Source organism: Canis lupus, chromosome 35 (genome assembly GCF_048164855.1).
Source record: "Canis lupus baileyi chromosome 35, mCanLup2.hap1, whole genome shotgun sequence".
Lineage (NCBI taxonomy): Eukaryota > Metazoa > Chordata > Mammalia > Carnivora > Canidae > Canis > Canis lupus.
Genome location: NC_132872.1, coordinates 18437933 through 18462177, shown reverse-complemented (window position 1 = coordinate 18462177; position 24245 = coordinate 18437933). Strand labels below are relative to the sequence as shown.

The window sequence follows — 24245 nt, the reverse complement described above, 5'->3', positions numbered from 1 at the left end:
TTTGACTAATTTTATTAAATATTTTAATTAGATTTATTTGAAGTTGTATAGGTGTCTCTTTCATTATTTAACAAGGATTATTCTTCATCTGAGAGCTCAACAAAACTCATCGTGGAGAAAGTGATATAAGAGTAGATATAAGGTAGATTGGGCCGGGAGTGGTAGGAAATGTAGAGGCTCTGCGATGAGGAAGAGCAGAATGCATAGGAGAAATTATAAGAATCTAATATGGCTAGAGCTTAGTAAAGAGCTGAATGGGTATTATCCAGGTGGAAATCAGGATATGTACTTTGATGAAATTATGGCAAGGATAGTGGGTACCGTTGGAAAATTATCAGCTAGGGAGTAAGGTGTTTGGATTTGCACTTAGTAAAGATGAGTCTGGTTGCCTCAAGAGGGATACTTTTAAGGAAGGCACAAACGGGGATGCAGAAATCATTCAAGAGATTACTATAGCAGTAACTTAAGTCAGGTGCTGGCAGTGGGATGGGAAGAACTGGACTGGTTGACCATGTATTTAGGAACCTGAATTAATGGTGATTTATGATTGGTTGTGTACACGAGACAGAGGAAACTGCTCAGTGTTAGCATCTGGGTTCCTTGGACAATACAGTGACAACTGCTGAAGCAGAGAAAGCCCTGAGAGAAGCAGATTTAGGGGCTGGAGGGAAAAGATAAAATGTACACATGTTGAGATTGAAGTGCCTGTAAAATACCTAAATTGAGATACTCATTTATCAGTAAACTATGTCTGGACTTCAGAAGGGAGGAATCGGTCTGAAATACAAATTTGGCAATCATTGCCATATGGTAATTGAAGCCTCCAGAATGAATGAGGTCAGCTAAGGAGGGGTGAGAATATAACCTGACTTGGTAACCCTAACCCAAGGCTCTGCAGAGGAGACAATCCACCCAAGGAGTGAGAACATGAGGGCGAAGCACACATTTCTCACCTGCGTTTTGGTGGTGGTGGTTTTATCAGTATTGCTTAATTTGTTAGCTAAATGTTTTATTTTGAGATAACTGAATTTATATGCAGCTATCAAAAATAATACAGACCCTTTCTCCGTGTTCCCCTAGTGATCTTGAAAACTGTGGTAAAATATCACAGAGTATTGACATGTATGCCGTCATATGTAGAACATTTCATGTCAAGTATCTCGCGTGTTGCTGTTTTTGTTTTGTTTTTAAGGATTTTAAAAAAAATTTATTCATGAGAGAGACAAGGGAGAGAGGCAGAGGTAGAGGAAGAAGCAGGCTTCCCATGGAGCAGGGAGCCTGATGTGGAGCTAAGTCCCAGGACCTTGAGATCATGACCTGAGCCAAAGGCAGGTGCTTAACCAACTGAGCCACCTAGATGCCCCTCATGTTGCTGTTTTTATAGTCCTGCCCCCTTTATAACTCTTTGCAATCACAACTCTGTTTTCCATTTCTATAATTTTGTCATTTTAAGAATGTGAAAAAAATAGTCATATCGTACAGTCTTTTGAGATTGGCTTCTTTACACTCAGCAAAATTCTCCAGAGATTCATGCAAGTTGTATCATTAGTTCTTTTTTTATTGCTAAATAATATTCTATGGTGTGGAGGTACTAGAGTTTATTTAACCACTCACCTGATGAAAGACATCTGGGTTGTTTCCAGTTTGGAGCTATTATGAATAAAGATACTGTGAACATTCATGTACATGTTTTTGTATGAATAAGTTTTTGTTTCTCCTGGATAAATGCCCAGGAATGCAATTGCCAAGCTGTATGATAGTTGTGTGTTTAGTTTTTAAAAGAAACAGCCAAATGTTTTCCCAGAGTGTCATTATTTTCATTCCTATCAGCAGCATCTGAATGATCTAGTTTCTTTGAATCTTCACCATCATTTAGTATTGTCACTGTTTTTTAATGTTTCAACATATAGTGATAATCTCATGTGATTTGAATTTGCATTTCTTTGATGACTAATAATATTGAATATCCTTTCCTGAGTTTACTTGCCATTTATATATATATATATATATTTTTTTTCATTCTTTGGTAAAATGTCTATTCATGTATTTTTCCCATTTTCTGATTTTTTTAATAGTTGTGTTTTGAGAGTTCTTTTTATATTCTAGATACTAGTTCTTTGACAGTTATATGGTTGACATCTATTTTCTCTCAGTCTGTAACTTATTTTTTCATCTTCATAGGATTTTTGGCGGAGAGCAAAGTTTTGAATTTGGGTAGAATTCATTTTATAAATTTTTCATTATATGGATTGTGCTTTTGGTGCCCAAGCCCAAGCCCAAGCCATAAACTCTTTTCTAGCCCTGGATTCTAAAGATTTTCTCGTTTTGTTTTGTTTTTTTTTTCCTAAAAGTTTTATAGTTTCTGTTTTACATTTAAGTCTGTCACTCGTTAGGAATTAATTTTTGTGTAAGATGTGTCTGATGTTGAAGTCCTTTTTCTTTGTCCAGCCCTCAATGAGTTGCTTTTGTGCCTCAGTCAAAAATAAGATAACATGTATATACAGGTTTATTTTTGGGTTTACTTTCTCTTTCATTGATCTATGTGTCTGCTACTCCACCAGTATTCTACATTCTTGATTAACTGCTGTAGCTGTATTAAATCTTGAAATCAGGTACATTGATTGCTCATATTTCATTCATTTTCAAAATCATTTTAGCTATTCTAGTCCTTTGTCTTTTTATGTAAAATCTAGAATAAACTTGTTTATGTCTACTATACCTACAAAAATTTTGCTGGGAAATTTTAGGAATTATGTTAAAACTGTACAATGATTTGAGGAGAATTGACATTTTTATTATGTTTACTTTCCAGTTCTTGAACACAGTAAGTTTCCTCATTTATTTATGAACACAGTAAGTTTCCTCATTTATTTACATCTTCTTTGAATGTTTTCATCAATATTTGGTCAGCACACATGTGTTCAACATGTTTTACTACTTTTACAAATTAACTGTTTTAAGAAATATTGAAAGTGATATTCTAAAAAAAAAGAGAAGAAGAAGAAAGTGATACTTTATTCTTTTGCATGGGGAGGAACAGAGAGAGAGGGAGAGAAAGAATATTAAGCAGGCTTCCATGCCCAGTGCAGAGCCCAAGGTGGGGCTCAGTCTCAGGACCCTGAGATCATGACCTGAGCTGAAATTAAAAGAGTCTGACGCTTGGGGAAGCCTGGGTGGCTCAGTCGAGTGCCTCCCTTCAGCCCAGGGCATGATCCTGGAGTCCAGGGATAGAGTCCCACATAGGGCTCCCTGCATAGAGCCTGCTTCTCCCTCTCCTTGTGTCTCTGCCTCTCTCTGTGTGTCTCATGAATAAATAAATAAAATCTTAAAAAAAAAAAGTCTGACAGTTAACCCACCAAGCCATCCAGACACCCCCATTTTCTTTTTATCCCCTCCCTCCCTCCCTCCCTCCTTCCCTCCTTCCCTCCCTCTCCCCCCCTCTTTCTTTCTTTCTTTCTTTCTTTCTTTCTTTCTTTCTTTCTTTCTTTCTTTCTTTCTTTCTTTCTTTCTTTCTTTCTTTCTTTCTTTCTTTCTTTCTTTCTTTCTTTCTTTCTTTCTTTCTTTCTTTCTTTCTTTCTTTCTTCTTTCTGCCTTCTGTGTTTTTGCAGTGGGTTTCTTATAGACAGCATATAGTTAGATCATGTTTTTCAATCCAGTGTTAATTTGTCCTTTTAATTAGTGCATTTGCTTCCCTTTTATGTTCCTTTACTTCCTCCATCTATACTTAAGTTGTCTAAAATACTTTACATACATTAAAATTTTTTTTTTAATTTATGATAGTCACTCACACACACACACACACACACACACACACACACAGAGGCAAAGACAAAGGCAGAGGGAGAAGCAGGCTCCATGCACCGGGAGCCTGACTTTGGACTGACTTTGGACTCGATCCCAGGTATCCAGGATCGCGCCCTGGGCCAAAGGCAGGCGCCAAACCACTGCGCCACCCAGGGATCCCCCCTTTATATACATTTAAAAACACATCAGACACTTATATTTGTTTCAGCCATCAAATATAATTTAGAAAACTTGAGATGAAGGGAAGCCTATTGTATTTACCTTATCTTTTTTTTTTTTTTTTTAAGATTTTATTTATCATGAGAGACACACACAGAGAGAGAGGCAGAGACACAGGCAGAGGGAGAAGCAGGCTCCATGCAGGGAGGCTGATGTGAGACTTAAGATCCCAGAACTCCACGACCATGCCCTGAGCCAAAGACAGATGCTCAACTGCTGAGCCGCCCAGGCGTCCCATATTTACTATATCTTTATTATGTTTTTTCTTTCTGATATTCCAAGGCCCCCCTTTTTTCCTTTTTATTTATTGAACTTCCTTAGCTACTAATTTTGTTTAGTTCTACTGTTGAAAATTTGAGTTTTTCTTCATGTGATTCCTGAAAGATTTTCACTGGGTATATGATCCTAGGTTGACAGTTCTTTTCTTTCAGCACTTGGGAAATGTGCCACTGTCTTCTGCTCTCATGGTTTATGATGAGAAATCTGCTGCGATTTGAATTGCTTTTCCTCATGTAGGTAAAGTCTCTTTTTTCTCTTGCTGTGTTCAGGATTTGGGATGGAGGTGACGGGGAGATAATTGCTTTTCAGAAGTCTGACTATGATGTGTCTTGCTTGGTATATATCTCTTGCCAAATTTGGAAAGTTTTTAACCATTATTTGAGCTCTTTTTTTTAGCCCTACCCTTTTTCATTGGATTGCAATGACATATTTAGATCTTTAGTTATTATTCCATAGATACCCAAGCTCTGTTTAATTTTTTTCAGAAATTTTTTTTTCTTTTGTTCAGTTTGGATGATTTCTGTTCAGTTTTCTCCTCTAGTTCATTTATTCCTTCTTTCTCCCTCAGTTCTGCTGTTGAACTCATTTATTACATTTCTTATTTTGGTTATTATGTTTTACATCTCCAGAATTTCCATTTGGTTCTCTTTTATATCTTCTTGCTTTGCTGAGACATTTTGTTTTCATTTGTTTCAGGCATATTTGCAGGCATTCATTGAAGTGTTTTTATAAGAGTGTTTTAAAATCTTCGTCAGATAATTCTAACCCCTCTCTCATCTTTTATTTACCATCTATTGATTGTCTTTTTTCATTCAAGTTGAGATATTCCTGGTTCTGATATGAGAAGTGACTTTCGATTGAAACCTGGATATTTTTGGCAGTATGTTGTTAAACTGTGGATCTTATTAACCTGTTTTAGCGGACTTCCCTCTGACAGTGCTGTAGCAGGGGAAGTGATGGGACCATTTTATTGCTGGCAAATGGGAACAAAAGTCTAGGTTATTCCCCACTTGGCCTCCACTGACACCCAAGGGAGTAAGAAGATCCTTGGTATTTCGGGCAAAGGTGGGAGTTGTGGTTATGTCTCTCCCCCACCATAGGTCTGTGCCAGTACTACCTTAGCTTGAAGGGATAGGAGTGTCTCATTAGTGCTTTTACACATGGCCTCCACTGATAGCAAGGGTTGGAGTGGTGGAGTAGTCTCGTTACAGTGGTCAAGTCCTGATACTCCACTAGACCTCCTCTGATACCAGCCGTGTGGGGAGAGGAAGGGAAACTGCTAGATGGAGCACTGAAGTTCTGTGGCTGCACTTTACCTACTTGTCTTCTTTTGATCCCACTTTATTGTGCCCCAGGGTTGTGGCTCATCCTTTACAGCCTGGTGAGGAGGAAGTGTAGATTTTTCAGTCAACCATAGCTGGCATTGGTGAGTTTTTTTCTGTCATTTTTGGCAGGTGGAGGGCAGTTGTTGTCTAAAAGTTTTCTGTCTGCTAGGCTGCCCTTTTCCTGATGCTTTGGTTAGAGACCGTTGACTTTTATTGGGGCTTCTTTGACTGTGTCCTGTTGGCGTTTCTGGGTTGCTGGCTTCTTTAGTTCTAAGTCTAGAATATGTGGGGCAAAAAGAAAATACAGGGAGTTCACCACAGCGTTGTTCCTTGGGTTGTAAGTCCCTACCTAGTTTGCCTTTTTTCTGTTTTCAGAGGTTTATGATTGTTTTATATATAATGTCCTGTGGCTTCTAGTTGGACTTAGTAAGAGCAGTAGGGACAAGTACGTGTGTACCATCTGGGAGTAGAACTCCTTCACCTGCTTTTCATTGTGGCAAAAAATAAAAACACCTCGTACGTAGATGGTATTACAGATGATGTTATGGAGAACATACCCTAGAGTTTCAGGGAGAATTATTAACATTGGATTGGGTCTTCCAAAGATAGAGAGATTCTTATCTCAGGCAATTGAGATATCATTCAGCTTGAAGACCCGAGTTGCTGCCTGGTGACTGACAGTGACACAGTGTTCTTTGATTTTCTTTCCATGTGCTATTTTAGTCTTGGTTTTGTATATGCAGTAGAGCAGGAAGCATATTGGGTAGGATTACACCTTTGTAAGTCATTTTCAGTTCTGCTGTGGTTTAGGTGATTCCACTGGCCTTTAGTGGGATGGGCCAGATGCCCTTTCAAATCAGTAAATGGATAAAACTTACCTCTTATAAAAATGCTTTTAATCATAAATACTCCAGCAATTTATTTTTCTCTTTTTTTAAACTTGGCGCCTTAAACCTTTTTTACTTTTTAGATTCACTGGCAGTATAATTGGCTTTTTGCACAGTCCCATGAATTTAAAAACATGAATAGATGTTGTATACAGTTCAGTGTTAAAATTTAGAAAGCTTCAACACCTCAGATAATTCCTGTATGATGTTTATTTGGTGTCATATCCTCCTCCCAACCCTCAACCCTGGCAACCACTATTCTTTTATTCATTACTGTAGTTTTGTCATGAGGTGCATTTAGTATAAATGGAATCATATAGTGTGTAACCTTTTGAGACTGGCTTTTCTCACTGCCTGTAATTCATATAAACCATAGCAGTAGCCCATTCTCCTCCTCCTCCTTCTTTTTCTTTTCTTTTCTTTTCTTTTCTTTTCTTTTCTTTTCTTTTCTTTTCTTTTCTTTTCTTTTCTTTCTTTTCTTTTCTTTTCTTTTCTTTCTTTTCTTTTTTCTTTTCTTTCTTTTCTTTTCTCTTCTCTTCTCTTCTCTTCTCTTCTCTTCTCTTCTCTTCTCTTCTCTTCCTTTCTTTTCTTTTCTTTTTTTATTTTTTTGCTGAGCGGTATCCCATGAGATATATGTATGTAATTACAGTTTATTTGTTTGCCCGTTGGGTTGTTTCCAAATTATAGCACTTACAAATAAAGCCACTGTAAACATTAGTATACAGACCTTTGCATGAGTATAAGTTTTAATGGGAGTGGGATTGCATGGTTATATTATAAGTGCATGTTTATATAAGAAATGTCCAGGGATCCCTGGGTGGCGCAGCGGTTTGGCGCCTGCCTTTGGCCCAGGGCGCGATCCTGGAGACCCAGGATCGAATCCCACGTCAGGCTCCCGGTGCATGGAGCCTGCTTCTCCCTCTGCCTGTGTCTCTGCCTCTCTCTCTCTCTCTCTCTCTGTGTGACTATCATAAATAAATAAAAAAATTAAAAAAAAAAAAAAAAAAAAAAAAAAGAAATGTCCAAACTGTTTTCTAGAGCAGCAGTACCATTTTATATCCCACCTCCAAGTCCTATCTTTCCATCCTTTTCAAGTGTGTTTGCCTTTACTTGTTGGAGCATTTTTATAAAGTTTCTTGAAAAGTTTTGTCAGGTAATTCTAACATCTGCATCACTTCAGAGTTGTTGTCTATCGCCTTTTTCTATGCCAGCTGAGATTTTCCCTGTTTTTTCATATGCTGGCTAACTTTGGATTTTGTCCTGAACATTTTGATTATTATGAGACATTGGGTCTTTTAAAAATTCTATAGAAAATATTGATATTTTGATTTTAATAGGCAATGGATTCAGTTAATAAGTTCAGGAGTAAAATTCCAGCTAGCCCTCTGTGAGAAGTGGTTCCTAAGTCAGTTCAGTTTTCAAAGCCTTTTCAGTGTTCTTTGGATTTGTCCTATTTATTTGCCACCCAGTGGCTAATCTGGGAAATGAGCAGTGCTCTATCTGGTAGTTCAATTCTAAATGTCCATGTATGCTGTTTAAGGGCAGATCCATGCATGTATAACTTGGGGGGGAGGCCATGAGTTGTCTTAAAAAAACTCTTCTCTGCTATCTCCCACTCTTGTTTTGGCTCTCTGGCTGGGAAGTTGGGGCTTTAGTGACTGTGTTCTATGGTGCAGTTCCCATGATTGTGCCCACGCGTCAGGGGATAAGTGGTGGGAGGATATAGTGAGGATAAAAGCCACAGGTCCCATTCTTGGGACCTGTGATCTTCCAATCAGAAATGAAGGTCCCCCTTGCTCAGAGTTTTTGTTCCTATGAGCTTCTGTGTTTGCTCCCTCCCACTTCTACCGCAGAAATGCTTGGGGCCCAGCACATGACAGAATGGAGAAAATGGTAATTTACTGTTTTTCCTATTTCCCTGTTGCTTAAGTAGCTGCAACATACATCCTGTCCAAGTTTTATAGTGACATTTATTGAGACCTCCACGGTAGAGTATATATACTCCCTCTTATCCAGACTGGAATCCATTAGGCTTGCTTATCTATTAGGCTGAAAGGATTAAAGGGAAGAAAAGAGGTAGGTCTAGGTTTCATGGAGTCTGAAGGTCATACAATTTGGAAGGCCTCTTTAAGGAAAGGAATACAAGTTAGGATTATAAAATTAGGCACAGAGTTTTGGGATAGGGCTGTGAAAGGAAAGGACCCTAAAGCTTAAGCTCACTGGCTTTAATAAAAACCTGACTATGGGGAAAGATAAAACATAGTTGGATATTGATTATAGGTCGGGCATTGTGCAGGGTGTTTTTTATTCATCTTTTTTCTCAATATTCATAAAAATAAAAATACAGTCTTTTTAATCCCAATCTTACAGTTAAGAAAAACAGATTTAAAAAGTTAAATCATGCAGATATAAGGGGCTTTATAACTCTGATATTCTAATTCCAAAGCATATGGTGTTTTTCCTGCCCATAGAACTTTATGAAATAAAGAGAGATTAGGAGAACTATATAGGCTCTTGGTTAAGAGCATAAGCTCAGAAGCCAGATGCTGGGGTTCAGCTTTGGTCCTATCATTGATTATGCGTGACCTCAGCCAAGTTCCTTAACCTTTCCTTAACCTTCTTCTATATGACTCTAAAATGGGGATAATAGAACTTCATAAGGTTGCTGTGAGTATTAAATAGTTAACATAAAGCAATTAGAATAGCTTCTGGCATACAGTAACTGCTTTTTTATCCACTATGTACAACTGCGCATTCAGATAAATCAGGTTTTATTTGCTATGTTAGCAGCCTTTTTGAGCTACAAAGACAGGTTACAAGCTAAGGGGATTTTTTTTTCACTTACATATAAGTTGTATTAGGTGTCTGGAATACAAGCTGAGAAGTAGGTTACATATTATATAATTGATAATACTCTTACTTTTTGTCAAGAAGTAATAATTTTTTTTAAGTCTAGGAATGTTAAATCTATTTAACAAGCAAAGCCAGAAGAAATGTTCTATATGGGTGATTGGAAAATCTGGACCATTATAAGTTAAATATCTTGGGGAAATGGCCAGATAATAACACGTAGAGGTAGAATAGTTCAACAAAAAGAAAAATATACCTTTTCCTACAGATGAACTGTTACACATTCCCAGGCTCTTCTGTAAAATGAAGACAGTAGTGTTAGTCTGTATTAGTTATCTTATTGAAATGACATGAAATTTAAAACAATAAGCATTTATTATCTCCCAGTTTCCATGGATCAGGAATTGGGGAGTGAGTGGCTTTGCTTTGTGACTCTGGCTGCAGTCAGGATGTCAGCTTCGGCTGCATCCATGTGGACCCTTGACCAGGGGTGGAGTACCACTGCAAGGTAGTTCTCTCACATGCCTGGAGAGCGTGTGTTTCATGGACTTGCTAGCCACATAGACCATTGCATATGACTCCTGGAGGTCCTCATGATCATGCAGCTGGCATCCCTTCAGAGCAAGCAGCTGAAGGCAGATCAAGGCAGTATCCACAGTGTCTTTTATGACCTAGCCTCAGAATTTTCTTTCATTTTTGCAATAGCCTGATGGTCACACAGGTCATCCCTATTCAGTATGGGAAAGGGGCTGCTAGGATGTGGCCATCCTGGATACTGGCAACCTCCTTGTCTTTTGAGATTACTTTAACATTTAAATGAGATTATCCTTGGATAAGCTTTGGGAAGCCGGTAGGTGCTCTGTGCAGTAGCTGTTTATGATTACTGTGATTTTCACTGTTGGCTGGTCTGTGGAAATCAGTTTCTAGTTTTTTCCCTGCTACCAAGGAAAGTATACATGTCTCTGTGGAAAAGAGCTGCCCACCGATAAGGAAAGTCTTGGTTGTTCTTGTAATTGTTCATTTACAAGCTGTGTTGGTTTTCACTTAAGTATCAAGTGTTAGTAGCAATTAGAGTTTGAGGCCCAGATATTGATAAATGCCATAGGCAACAATTTTGACCCACAGAAAACTCATTTAATTACCACCTAGTACATGATCATTGAGGAAAAATATTGTATTTCAAGTCTGATATATGCACTTTTGTGTGTGTGATTATCATTTAACTTCTACTTTCTGCAAGGTTAAGCAAGTTCAAAATATTTTTTCTTTTCTAAGTCGACTGCATCTTACTGTTGATAATGATCTCTGTGGCTTGTTTTGAAGAGGACACTTACTAAATTATTTAGAAATGTAACAAGAATGTTGTGCAAAAGAAAGCATGAAGAGAACTCTATAATGTTTTTCTTTTAAATGGTAATATATAAATATTTGGCCACTGGAGGGCTCCATATTTTAAAAGATTATATTGAAGATGTAGATGCTCACTGTAACCATTTTAATCAGTACAGAAAGATAGAAAGGGCTCGATATTTTTCAGCAAAGATTAAATCAGATTGTTGTTGAATATGAATAATTGTGTGCATGTACATATGGAGTGTTGATATATGCTTCCTTTTCCTTACATTGGAATGAAAATAAAATATATTACATAATGTTTTCATAAATAAAATATCACAACTCTGATGTCACAATACAAAACTAGTCATTTTAAAGCCCCTCGGTAAACAAAGAGGTTGAGACAGATTAAGTACTTCTTTTCTAATCTCTCTCCTATATGTACTATTTTAAATGAGGAAACTTCCTGTTTTAGAATTCATTGAGGTTTATTTCCATTCAGTTAAACAAACTCTACAGCTATCTCAGTGAACGCTATGATGTAATTAATAAAATTCACAGAACATTAGGAGTCATTTTGAAATTGAGCCAAAAACAAAAGTAGATGTGGCCTAAAATAGTTGGCAGTCACTGATTTTTTAATACTCAATATTAGCATTTCTTTAGTCCAGATGTGTAGTTTACATTGTTTTGTCCTGAAATCTGAGCACAAATACTCTTTTCCAGTATTAAAAGTAAAATGGAAACTTAAGAAATTGAGAAATTAGAAACACTTATAACAGGTATTGGTACCTGAGAGAAGTTATCTTTTTCTATAGAAAAATTCTAGATAGGAAACCACTGTGTTCCTCAAAAACAGCAATTTTACTTCCTTGATCTTTCCCACTTGAAAGAAGTGTTTTGATTTCTTTATAATTGTGAAGTGTTTACTTTTTTAATGTTTGATCTGAGCTCAGGGAAGCCTGCAATTTCTAGAATAGTTCAGCATTTTTTTTCCCCTGATAAGATGTATGTCTCTTTGTACTGAGCTTGCAGAGCTGAGGCTGTGTGTTTTGGATGATCTGAGTTAGTTAAATTCCCCAGCCAGTAGCCTAGTCCCTTAGCACCTCCTCTTCACAAAGGAAGCTGTACTGCAAATTAATTGCTAATGAGGAGGAAACAAACCAAAACCGAAACGAAACAAAAACAAACAACTTTAATACCTGTTCATTTGAAAACTGTCCAGAATCTATGAATATATAAATCCCTACTGATATCTACATATAAGGGCCAGCTGTTAATAATAGAGACAAAGTTCCAAAAAAATCGTGAAGGGTAGTTGTCCTCAGCATATAGTACTAATGATGACACTGAGCATCATTATGGAATGATTTTAAAAAAATAAAATTAATTAATTGCCAAGTGACAAATTTCAAACTGTCAAATTAGGCAGTTTCACAGAAGGTAATACCCCTCTCCCACTACCTTCACTTATCCTGCCCACCACCCATTCACACTGCTCCACTGCTCATTAGAATGTTAAAGACAATAACCAGTGTTATTAACTTTGGGGTCTTGTGAGCTGCATTTTTTTTTTTCTACAGAACAAACTACTTAGTGCCTAATGTATTTTATCTACTTAAATAGTAATCATAGCATATATCTGATTGTAGCCTACTGGCCATGCAGACACATTCTGCCCTTCTACTGTTGTAGCCACAGAATGCATCCTTAATATTTGCTATGTTGCAAAACATATTTTCACTTCAAAGTTACGGGAGGGGACATCGACTAGAGCATGACTAACACCCACAGTATCTCCTCAATGCTGCTTCATGAGTTTGAAAACAGCTCTCATTGCTTGTGTCAAGAAACTTTCTTCCAATGCCCTTTTCACACAGATCTATTCATATATTTGGAATAAACTGATGAAATGCCTGTCAGGGTAAAGGTGCAGTCTTGGAATAAAAGAGAGTAAGTGTGAGCAATTGGATTCATTATTCCCTGTGACCATTTTAGCCTGGTGCTTTAACCACTTGAACTCACAAGGGCTATCAGTTTTTAATGCTTAATTTAGATCACTCAGTCCTTAAAAAAAAATTAAAAAATTTTTAAAAAAGGAGTGCCTGTGGCCGGCTTAGTCAGTAGAGCGTGTGACTCTTGATCTCAGGTTGTGGGTTAAAAAAAATATATATATATATATATATATATACACACACACACACACACACACACACACACACACACACTGAGTGATATATCTCCCCCCATAGTTGTTCTCATACCTGGCTGCACCTTGGAATCCCCTGGGAAGCATTTAGGTTTATAGATGCCTGATGTCAACACTACACATTATTCTCACTTAAGTGTTTAGGGTAGGAAGTGGCTGTTCAGTCTGCATTTTCAAAAGTTGTTACTTGTGTTTGTTGTCTTGGTTGAAAGTGGTTGATTCAAAAGGAAGCTGCATTGTGGAAACTTTGAGGCCCCTACAAGTTATGATTAAACAAATGTCTCAGAGTAAGCACAACCACTTTGCATTTGAATGTACTCTCTTCTCACCACTCCAACCCTGAAGACAAAAGCAAACCTGGTATTATTTTGGCTACTGACATGTTTTGAACTGAACCACTTAATATTTCTGGGGTAGGGAGGCAGGAAAGTGATGTTGGATTTTTAGATAGGGTTGGCCCTGTCCTGATGAATTTGTTGTTTCTGTCACCTACCAAAGTAGTCAGTGTACCTTTCACTTTTAAACCAGTTCTAGTGGGAAGCCTGCCTGGGTGGCTCAGCTGTTGAGGCTCAGGGCGTGATCCTCAAGTCCTGGGATGAAGTCCCACATGGGAGCTGCTTCTCCTTCTGCCTAGGTCTCTGCCTCTCTCTTTCTGTGTCTCTCATGAATAATAATAATAAAAATCTTCAAATAAAGCTCCCATTGAATAGGGATGCCTGACTGGTTCAGTCTGTAGAGCATACAACTCTTGGTCTCGGGGTTGTGAGTTCAAGTCCCATGTTGGATGTAGAGATTACTTAAAAATAAAATCTTTAATAATAATAATAATAATAATAATAATAATAATAATAATAATAATAGGATAGCGGCGCCTGCCTGGATCAGTAGGTAGAGCAATTCTTGATCTCTGGGTTGTGAGTTTGACCCCCACATTATGGGTACAGATCATTTAAAAAAAGAAAAGGATGTGATCTGGCCAAGGAAACAATTCAATGAGTGAAATATGCTTCAGTATGTAGAGATCTTTTGAAATACGAGGGATTGTAAATGTAAGGAAAAGTCATAGAATGGTGTAGGCACCTGGCAGGCTGTAGCATGCTCCATAGGGAGTTTGGAACTTGAGGATTAGCATGTCCTGACAACAGGTCACCATGGACCCCTGAAAATAATCTCAGGCTACTTTCCTTACTCTTCCCTTAGTGCTGAGCTCAGGGAACTGTTGAGAGATCAGGCTGTGAGGGTTCCCTGACACTTCAGATGACCTCTCTCATCTAGACTATAGGTTTAACCCATGTGTATTTGAATCATTCACAAATCCTGCTCTCTGCTCAACTGTTTTCTGGTTTATTCGATGGAACATTCCATGTAAAAGAAAGGAGTATAAACTGATCTCTGCCAACTAGAACATAGTGTTAGCTACCTCCTCATTTGTAACCACCTGGACATTCAGCTTTTCCATGATAGTAGGGTATTCCCATTTTGTCAATGAGCCCTTGGGCTCATTTTTGGGTTCATCCCCCATTTCACTCAGTGCATCTGACTGTTGTTGGCCTTATCACATCTACCTCACAAAATGCCCCAGGCAGGCGTGCTGATGGTAAGCCACTTGGATGAAAATAGTGAAGATATTTAGATGAAAAGAAAGCATGAGATAGTCAACCAGAGAATTTCTGTGCAGTGGGAGAAAGTTAAGTGTTGGGGGGTGGGGGTGGGGAACTACAGTTTCAAATAAGTCTTCTGGCTTAGGATATCTAGATTTTATGCAAGATTGTGGTTGATACATAGTATAAATTTTATTCTCCCATTTTGAGCTAAAACCATTCTCCTTGCTTAGAATCAGCTTAAAAACAACTAAAAAGGAAAAGCTAACTTAAAGCAAGTTTGGGGCTTCTGTTTTGACAAAGACAAAATACATTGTCTTTTTTTTTTTTTTTTTTTTTAAGTAGGGGTGTCTTGCATAGAAATGTTACCAGTGCATATGCATTTATTTTTTGCATTATCCATAGTACCCTAGTGACATTTCAATCCCAGATCATTTTTCCTAGCTACCAAAGGCCTTTTCTCTCCTCTCCAGTTGCTACCTATCTGACCTATACCCATAAATTATAAAATTTACTTTTAACCATAATAAATATCAATAATAGTTACTTAAAATTGTATGTATTTAAAAACTTTTTAAGTTATGTTTGCATATAACCTATCATTTTAAGAAAAATTCATTTATGGGAAGAGATCCTTTGCTCAGCTCCAAACCAAATTGAAAATGGTTTTTAGAATACTTACTTAATCTAATTGCCTTACTTTAGCACTGATAGTCAAGGGCATGCTAACCTGTCTCTATTACAGATCCTAGCAGGAACCTTTCATGGAGTCTTAGAAATGCTTATTTTTACTTGTTTATTAGTCCTTTTCACTTTTTGGAAGTATCTAGGTATATCTACATATAATTTATTTAAAGTTCATTTCTACTGAGGAAATAAAATTTGAAAAGTTAGGTAGGGTTGTGAGAGTTTGTGTTTTGCTCTTATGTTAGGTGTTTGGGATAGCCTTTAGAGAAGGGTTCACAGAATAAAAATGTTCAGTTACAAAAAGAATTCACCAGGCAGGTACCAAAGTAGTTATCTGTACGGTGGAATTTTAACTGAAAGGGAATGTCCTCTGGCAGGGAACAATGGCAAACTCCCTCAGGAAGTCAATTATGAGGTTTGTTAATCCCACCAAAATATTAACCTCATGATCTTCAATCCCAGAGTGCCTTTTCCACCCTGCAAGTTCAGCTAAAAATATGCTGAAAAGCAAATTTCCTAAGGTAATGAAATAAAAATGTGGACCTAAATCTGTAAGATACAAATTAGAAAATAAGATCCCTAGTCAAATGCGAATATCTGACAAATTCTTTGCTCTCTTAAACTAGTAGCCTAATCTTTTGGGATGTTAATAAAATAATGATTAATAAAAGACACTTAGAAAAGCTTTGTGTTTGATTTACCCACCGATAATATTTTCTTGGAAATATTTTTTTTCTTATTTGTGAAGTTGATGAGTATAACTATAGCTATTGGTGCATCTGTCTTCTAAATATATTAAAATGGGAATAAAGACTTGTTATTATCAATTACTATAATAATTTTTATAGATTTGAATGTCTGTAAAGTGTTTTGGATTCCAAAGAACAGTTCTTGAATATAGATAAGAATACTGTTTGGTTTGAATTTCTTATATTAATCAGTTTCAATTCTTTGAAACAATATGAGCATAACTTAGGTTATAATTGAATTGTATTAATATTAAATCTTTGGTTATATGAAAAGATCTGTATTGTGTTTTAATTAGAACCTAGCATATGACAGTTTTTTTTAGTTGTCTAAACAATTTGACTACTACTGGCTTCATTGTAATTTAAAGTACAAATAACTAAACTTTCCTTTGTTCTGTATTATTGCACTAGCACATTGGGCACTTGGAACAAAGACATAGAGCTCTGGTTGCTGGGCACCATGACTTCTGGGCATAAATGGATTTCAAGCCTCATGGCTTCTAGCTCTCACTTGCTTTGATTTTAGAAAACTAGAGAATCTTGGAATGCTTGGGTCTTAGACTAAGGCATAGAGCTCAGTCATCAGTGCCCTATGTGAATCCCCATGTAATAACTCCTACTAAAGTTTCTGCTTGAATATCTCCATGGATGGAAAAATATCCAAGAGAAACTCACTTCATTTTTGGACAGATCTAACAGTTAGAAAGTGTTTCCTCCGGCTGAACACCCCAGACTGCCTCCTAGAAACATCTGTTAATTGATTACAGCTTTAAAGTCTGACACCACCTTATAAAATTATAACTGATACCTCTTCCTCATGAGACTCCAAAAGGGTATGTAACAGCATTTCTTCTTTTCCAGTGTAACATTTTTTTTTCCTTCAGCCATTCTGCCCCCAATAGGGTTGCTCAGCCCCTGATCTGGTCCAGAGGCACTCTGAGTTCTCCGTCCTCACCTGATACAGACAACCCTGGGTAGAGTGGGCTCTCGCCCTTCCTTGCTGAACGATGTAGTTCTTCTAATTCTAGTTTCTTTTTGAGTACTTTACACTGCTAACTTCTATTGCAATATGTCTTTTTACATGCTTTTCAGTTAAGGTAGGCATCCCCTGTTCTCTGCTTTCTGATTTTTATTTGTTACAATTGATGCTACTAAGTTTACCTGTTATTTTTCAGTGGTATAAACAAAGAATTCAGTGCTTACATATCAATCTGTGGATGTGCTTTCATGTTACTTACCTACTTTTATTACTCTGCATTTAGAGATTTTTTAACTTAAATTTAATAGTGCCTGTTAGCATGCAAATTTTACTCCTCAATATTGTAAATGTTCTCAGTCATTCATGTAAAAGCAGGTTTTGATGTGGAGGATGGTGGAGTGAAACTTGCTAGTACTTGTGGTAGGGTGAAGAATCTTTGGGGGGAGAGGAGAAGATTTGTGAAGAAAGTTTGAAGATACCAAACCTCAGCTTTAATTTTGCTTAGGATCAGTTCTATAGTACTTTTCTTCTTCTAATTTTAAATATTCATGTCACACATGAACCAAACACTTCTGTGTTTGTTGAGACTCTTTGTTGAGCAGTTGAATGTTCATGGGGCAGAAACTATGATGTTTCTTAGAACCTTCCAATGAAATGTAACGTTCTGGTTACAGCTGCTTTGTAGTATTCCTGAAATATGTATCATGTGATATATTGGTATTATCAGGTTCACATTAGCCTTATCATTGCCATCTCTTTTCCTGCCCTAATTCCTATCATCCTTTTTACCAAGAGTTGGGTTACCCAGTTCAGAGTGGTGGTGAAGGTGGGATGGGCAGAGAATTGAATTTTCAACTCCATTTTGTTCTGAGAAAGAAAGAATAGCTCAGCAAATAAGTAGAAGTGTTATTTGATTTCTCATATTGAAACTACAAAAGTGAGTTCCTTTAATAGTGTCTGTCCTCTCCTCTACCTCTGTTTATCTGATGTGCCATTTTCAGTTCTGTGTAAAAATAGCACACTTTAAAAACACTCCATACACACATTAAAATGGTTGCTTTGGAGGGAGGAAGCAGAATGAGAGTGAAGTATGGGATAAAAGGAAACTAATTAGTTAATTAAAATTATCTTGCTAGCAAAAATAATGAACTTTGTTGCAGGTTTTACTATATAAACTATAAAATTTCAAATCTAATCAAGTCTGTATTGTAGACTGTATCTTGAAGCTTCCCCAAGCTTCTTTATATAAAACTCTTGATGCCGACTAGATTCATGGAAGACTATGAATTACACGCCAGAATCAGAATCCACAATTTATTCCTATTCTTCCTGTATCTGTTCACCCCTAAAGTAGAGTTTTTCAACTCAAATTGAAGTTGAGTTTTAACGGTGTTGTTGGATCAGGTTTTTGGCACCTCTGAAAAATATAAAAGCATTGTTGATACAGCTAATGTTTAGAAGTATATCCTAGGTCTGAATTTACATTTAAATGATACTTCCTTATCTTCCTGATCTTACCTTCAAAGTAGGGAACAAGTACTTGTGTTGTTGCTTTTAAATTATAGCAAACTCTCTGGAAATCTGAGTAACCATAGAATTCAGTATTTAGAAGTTGAGATTTTTGGTTTTATGTGTATGTTCATAGGTAAACACATCACATATTTATGTTCAACTTTTATGAAAAAGGCCTGGGTCAAATAAGCTGATATGAGAGATAATTGTAAAGAAAATAATTTCCAGTACATTATATGATACCCAACTCTTTGGTTCTTTATTGAGTATGACTATAAAAGTAAGTCAAATTACAAAGTAGATTCCCTTTAAAAAATTGTTTATAGAATAGTTTTGGTATCATATTTTAATTCTTCAGAAATTGGTTGTTATTTTTATTCCCCTCCTCCTAGAAATCTGCACGGTAACTATCACAAATCAAAACGTTGTATTCCCAACTATCCCATGTTATGTTTTCCTCCTCTTCCTTAACCTAAGAAAATATATAATTTCAAGCATGGAAAAATGAATTGTGTGCCACTATCTATGTACATAAGCATAAAGCACACATAACAAATTTCAAGACATGGGAAATGCCCGTAGAATTGGTTTTAGATGTCAGATTAACATTAGCCAGTCTTTCAGTCTTTTTGCTGAAACCTGAGTCTTTTCTTTATAGGAAATATAAATTAAAAGAGAAATTAGTAGTTGCAGGAGTACAGGTTGAACATTTAAACATCTCTGATTGTCATAATGTGCCCAAAAATTGGAATTAATTTGTTGAAATTAGGATTTGAAATAAAGTAAAATTAAGTCAGTGCTCCCTTTCATTTCTTTTCAGGAGGTATGTATGGGGTCCTGTACTTTTACATTCTTTTTCTCTTTTTGCAACAAAAATGTAATCATTCTACTTTCTTTTCTCCTTTTTGCTTTAAGTGCTACTTTCTTTTCTCCTTTTGCTTTAAGTGCTAGTAATAGTAGAGAGTAACACATCTGTTGTTTTCTGTATTGTGCCCCGATTCAGGTTTCATACCCATTTCTCTCCCAGCCACAGTATCTGAGTAGATGGAATAAGCTGATTGGCAAGCCTGTGTGCTCTTTCTATTCCTGAGACTTGGGTATAATTAGATTAGTCCCACCCAATGTACATGGTCTGTGAGCAAAGAGGAAAATTTTCCCAAAAATCAGAGTGCTTTTACCAGAAAGTGGGAGATACATGTACACTGGGTGGGCAAATACATTTATGTCTCATAATCTACTTAAGAAAAGCCAGTATAGAAAAATGCACTTTTGTGGCTGATTACTTTCCCATTTAAAAAAGGCTTTTACAATAAGTTTCCTTTTTAACTTGGAAATCTGATTTTGTTAATTATAAAATTAAAATTTAAAAATATTTACCAGCAGTTTTGTGAACCATGGCTATTACGGATGTCTCTAGGTCTGCTTCAGGATACGTCTTTAACTATTCACCTTGTATTCCGTGTAATCAGTGGCCCCTGGGGCTGTAGAACAGTGAGCTCTAAAGGGTTGCTGTACTGGAATCAGTGACAAAGGATTCCTTTGTGTTTACCAGTGGGAATACTTTAAGAATATTTTCTTTGATTTTTTTTTTGATTTGGTATAATTTGAACCAAATATTTTATATTGCTTTAAATATTGACTGTCATAGGAGGAGTAACAGCTAATGCAGAGGCATTTATTGAGGCTTAGTGGAGCATTTGTACTATACAGAGGTTGTTGTTGTAGGGCATGTGCTTAGTTTTAATGGATGATGTAATTTAAATCGGTACTAGGTGTTTCTGGTGGGAGTCAGCATACTTAAAGGAGAGTTAACTGTTTATACATTCTCAACTGTCATTGTCCTGTCATTTTTATTTTATTATTTATTTATTTGAGAGAGAGAGAGAGAAGATGCGTATGTGAGAGGGAGAGCACAAGGCATGGGGAGTGGCAGAGGGAGAGGAGGAAGCAGGCTCCTCATTGAGCTGGGAGCAAAATACAAGGCTCCATTCCAGGACCCAGGATCATGACCTGAGCCAAAGGCAGATGCCTAACTGACTGAGCGATTCAGCAGTCCATCTTGTCATTTTTAGTCAGTATTTAATTTAAAAAAACTGTAATTATTTATTTTAACGAGAGAGAGGGAGATAGAAGGGCAGAGGGAGAAGGAGAGAAGCAGACTCCCGCTGATTGCAGAGCCTGAGGCAGGACTCTATTTCAGCACCCTGAGATCATGACCTGAGCCAAAATCAAGAATTGGACCCTGAGATCATGACCTGAGCCAAAATCAAGAATTGGATGCTTAAAACGGAGTCCCCCAGGTATCCCATAGTCAGTATTTAGTTTTAATATTGTTAGAATGAAGTACATTGTCATTCACATTTTTTGAAGTTTAATAAACTCTATATTTTTAGGACACTTTTAGGTTTACCACAAAAGTGGAAAGTACAGAGTTCCCATAGACTCCCTTCCTCCACACACGTAAATCAACTTTAACATTTTTACTCCAAGGTATTTATAGGAATATTTAGAAACACAGAGATATTTTGCATTCTCATTTCTACAACTAAAAAATATCATTCTCTCCTTATAGAGTAGGAAGGGGAAAGAAGCCAAGAAGCATTCCCTAGCCTTCAAACCTGGAGAGTAGAAAGTTAGGCCCTATTTTATGATCCTTTTCCAGCTGAACATTATTGCTCTGAAGACCACAGGGAGAATAAGGATCTGATGTAACCTGGTCTGGAGCATCCTGCTGTTCTATTGGTGGCAAACTGGAGCCCTGGGTTCTGGCCTAGCTCTGACTCTACATTGCTGTGGTGCAAGGGGTTGAATGGAGTGGACTCCAGCTGTCATATGCCTCCAGCATCTATAATTCCATGACTTACTGGAATCTCTAGTGGGAAATGATGTCACATCCTGAAGGATTAGTAGTGTGGAGGAAAACCACTATGGAGACCTGGGGTATTTATTGGTCACAAACCAGGTGAATACCTTTTGTCCAGTCATTTAACCTTTTTGGGTTTGTCTTATTGTAATTGGACTTCCCTGTTTCCCTCTAGGGAAAGTTTCTTAGATCTTTCTGATTTAAAGTAAGCATTGCATAGTATTATTGATCCCAGGAACAACTGCTTTGTGAATAAATAACTTCAAATAGAGTGTATTGACACTTTCTGTGGGTCACCTTTGAACAGATTCTTTGTGTTTTCATATCAGGAATATTCTTGTAATTAACATATCTGGACCAGAGTCTTTCTGAAGCTAAGCTATTTACCAAATATACACTAAGGCACTTGAAAGGGACGAGGAGTCTTTCTTGAATAGTACAGGTTAAAAAAGATACACACACACACAATATAAAGTTCAATCGAAGTATGCTTTTTAATAATATCACACAATTTGGTTATATTTTTATATTTCTTTAAATTGTGCAATTTGATTCAAGAAAAAAACGGAAATGCTAGTGACGTTTACCTCTCAGATTTAAAGTTAATGTAAATTACAAAGGACTAACTTCCATTTTTTAACTGAATGACTTTGTACTAAGTTTTTTAAGTAAATGTGATTTTCTATATATTGTGAATTACTGTCGAGGTGGAAGCAGGTTAAAGGAACCCTTTCTTCAAGGGACAAGGTGGTCCTCCGGTTTCTCCACTGACTTTTATTCACAGAATGCCTCCCTGAAGGTTCAGGCTAGTTTCTAAAGTGTGTAGGCCAGGGTTTATTTGGTTTAACCCACGTAATGCATAGGCACGTTATCCCACAGGGCCGAGATTATCCTAACGTTTTATTTTCCAGCTCAGTGCTCAGTGGCTTGATAGAGCTAATGAATCTTCCCAAAGTACCTGGGGGTTCCCTGTTGGTACTCCTGATGTAGCTGCTGGCAAGCATGTTTTTATACTCTTCCTGGAAGTGAAACTCCTTCTGCCTTAAATGTGCAATTTCCCCTGCCTGAGAAGGTCAAAGGCACATTTATATAGTTCACAAGAGTATAAAAGAGGCATTCAGTGCTTCCCTGCCAAGCCAGCTGACGGGACTAATGCCTATTCATTTTCCACCTCTACTTCTGGAAACTGCAGAAATTCATGGTTCTACCATGGTCCCTGAAACAACAATCTAATGGCAAATGAGCGTTATAATAAAATATCCATATTATCAAATCAGCTAATGTACCTCGAAATTGTTAGGAGTAAAAAGTGGCTGTTCAGATTGTCAGAGTTAAACATATGTTAAAACCACCTAAATTAAAACAAAATCTACAGCAAAACCCCACTGGAAAAACTAGCAACTCACTTAGCATCCAAGTGCTGAGAATATTTAAGGCCAATTTCAGTGCATTCACAACACAACTCTGTTAAATGCTTTTCTATCATTTAGTTTTAACTCTACTGAGATTATTAACATTTATTGAGCATGTACTGTTATGCCAAGCCCTTAGTATTTATATCTTATAATAACTTAAGGCAACCTTTAGAGATGGAGGGAATGTTATCTCCATTTTGCAGGTGAGGGATGGAGATGCAGAGTCCCAGGAATTGGCCCATGGTTGCAGGGTAGCCAATAGTGGGTGCAGGGTTTGGTCCTTGAGGTCAGTGTGCTTTGCAGAACACTACAATGCCAACTATACTCCGTTCTCTGAGACTATGGAGAGGAAAAAAAATAGCAAATTGCATTACTTTCTCATCTACCCATGTTTCATGGTCCACTTTCTGATGTGAACCCTGCATCTTAGCCTGGTCGGTTTCCTCTCCCTTCCAGCATGCTTCTTCCCTGGAACACTCCTTTCTCCCGTATCCTAAATTGCACTAGTGCTTCATGTTCCAGCTTTATTCATCTTCTGCATAAAGATTCCCTTGTGCATCCTAACTTTTGAATTCTTGGCTTACCATTTCGACATACATTGCTGTTATTACTTAACTGTGTCTAGGTGTGTATGTGAGACAGAGGGTGAGTGTGATCACCCAACTAGATCATGAGCTTCTAAAAAACAGCACCTCCTATACTACCTTTTGCAGTGTTAATACATGGTGGTCATTAATAATTTCTCAAGCTGTAGAAGGTTAGATCATTTGCATCTCTGTGCTGTTGGCATACAGCTAAGTGGCAGGTAGTTTTTAAAGCATAATTTTATAATGGGTCAGTATTGAGAGCTGAGAGGGAGAGGATTTCCGAATCTTTCATCTTGCTATTTTAAGAGGTTCATGTCAAATAGTGATTGCTAGAATTTTTGGTCTCTGCCTGGTAGTGTTTTCTAACAGCTTACTGGGAAGTCCAAACAGATGGACAAATCTGTGATGACTTAGTAGTTACTTTGGTTTACTGTCAGATATCTAGAGAACTCTTGCTTTGCTTTTATTACTGTGTTTAAGATTTCTCAGCCAAAAGGCCCTGGGTCATGAGGAAATGCAAGGGTAGGGGTGGGAAGGTGACAAAGAGGTACTTCAGATTTGCAATTTCTTTTAAGAGATTTCCATTTTCAGTATAGCTGACACTTGTAATATCTGTTAAAGATTGGTACCTGGCCAAAATGCCTGTGAAATAGCTGTGATTTAGGTTTCAAGTATGAAGATTTTAACAAAAGTGTTGGCAATATAATGTATGAATAAAGACAGCACTTGTTAAAAAGCATATATATGTATGTGTATATGTGTATGTGTATGTATGTGGGTATAAGTATATATATATCTCTCTCTGCATTTATCTTTGTTCATATGAAGATATTTTATTTCAGGAAGTGACTTAACTGGAAGTCAGACTATCAGCTTATTTCTAGGGAAAAAAAAGCATCCCTTGGCCTTTGGTGCACCACAGTGACCTGAGATGTGCAATTCAC

At 37.1% G+C, this 24245-nt stretch overlaps 1 protein-coding gene across 13 annotated transcripts in view; it reads left to right on the top strand.

Moving 5' to 3' along the window:
- BBX (BBX high mobility group box domain containing) overlaps positions 1 to 24245 on the top strand; it is a 271116-nt gene that overhangs the window by 80892 nt on the left and 165979 nt on the right. For 2 of the 13 annotated variants that reach the window (XM_072811920.1, XM_072811927.1), the window contains exon 3: positions 2813 to 2853. The exons of the other annotated variants lie outside the window; for them this stretch is intronic. The gene's annotated coding sequence lies outside the window, so the exon portion shown is untranslated. The remainder of the gene's footprint in view (positions 1 to 2812; positions 2854 to 24245) is intronic. 13 annotated transcript variants of the gene reach the window in all.